The following is a 1695-nucleotide window of genomic DNA, read 5'->3' on the forward strand; positions in this document are numbered from 1 at the left end:
TATTTTTAGTGCTAAATCATGAGCTTATATATATATATAGGTAAAATCAAAATATCGAAGTCTAAAAAAGTTACAACACTAGTAGAGGGCATACAGTGTAGTAACGCAGAAACTTAGGTACTAGTTTAATGAACTCAACAGCTACTGGTTTGTTAAACATGGTTCATATGAAATATTTTGGGAATTAACTTTTATTTGTGAATTAATTAGGAAGGAAGCTTTAAAAAAAATAATAGTAGATCAGATGAAAAATTATATCGTTTTAAATCCATTTTTTTCATCAGAAAATTAGGGATGGTGGCTTAATTTGTTGAGAACACCTAGCCTTCTTCCTTTGCCTTACAGCCAAATTTGGTCTACAGTTTGAACACACAAAACTATGTTTACTTTGTTCCATTTTTTGTAACGAAAGCAGCGGCAAAATCCGGGAAAGAAGTATGGTTTGAGGAAATGTCTTAACAAATTCTCTGCATTCTTCTTATTTTGGTTACTTTAAAGCACTGCCTTCATTAATTTCCTTTCACATAGTGTATCATATAATGGACTGCGAATTGTTTGGTTTGGTTTCATTTTTCTGGTTCGAATTTGGATCTATTAGAATCTCCGTCGAAGGGTTTTTTTTTGGTTTTTTTTTTTGGTTAGATTTATTTTGATGGGGCAGAATTTATTGCTTAGATTTTCTTATGAATTCTTCAAACTCTACTTTGTTTATTTCTGGATTTCTTTATGATTGTTGGAATTATTTGAAGTCATGGTTAAATTGGAAAATTATGAGTGATTGAAATAGGAAAGGTGATATACTACTGTCCTTTTCTTTTCTTTTTTCTTTTCTTTTTTCTTTTTTTTTTTTAAGAAAATCATAAATATTATAGAATTACAGTCTTCATTCAAAACATGAAAAATAAACTCTAGAGGAGTATTTCAGATAGAGGGATGAGCATGGAAACAAGATGCCCTTGCAAGATTGTGGGCGACCTTGTTTCCTTTTCTTTTCTTCACATTAAATTAACTATGACGAATTTAAAATGAGTTCTACTAAAAAATTTAGATAGTTTAACTAGAAAATAATCCTTCAAAAAAAAAACTAGAAAATAATAAACAAAGAACTGAAGAGATGCATTGACCCACATGTTTTCGTTAATTCACTTTACACCAACTAAATAGATGACAACGTACGGCTGCTTGGAATTTCCAAACAATACAAGTATTTTATTATACATTTGTCTTTTAATAACTGTATCTTATTTACAAAATCATATTAATTATTTCATCTCATTAAAGATATAGCATCTAATGTCTTGTAATTTACCAATCTCATATACTTGGAAATATAAAAGAGAGAAAAACAAAACAAAAATAAAGAGAGAAGCATATTCTTGAATACATGGTGTATCCACTGTTCTAAAAAGCACCGTCTAGGAGCGCCTAAGCGGTAGACGACCGACTTTTGGGTACCGGCACCACCACATTAATCGGCTATTTAGGAGGTTTGGGTTGCCGGCTTTTGGGCTGCGGCGCCACAACATTAATCGGCAGCCTAGGTGGTTTGGGCAACAGATTTATTAGAAAAATAAAATAAAAACTCGGGTTTTAATTTCCTATTTCTCAAATCCAGAAAAGAATTTCAGCACCGAGGTAGAAAAAAAGTAGCAGCAAAAAAATTAACTTGAGCTTCTCTCGCCGCCGCATCTTGAA

The sequence above is a fragment of the Primulina huaijiensis genome, chromosome 6, assembly GCF_012295235.1.
Source record: "Primulina huaijiensis isolate GDHJ02 chromosome 6, ASM1229523v2, whole genome shotgun sequence".
Lineage (NCBI taxonomy): Eukaryota > Viridiplantae > Streptophyta > Magnoliopsida > Lamiales > Gesneriaceae > Primulina > Primulina huaijiensis.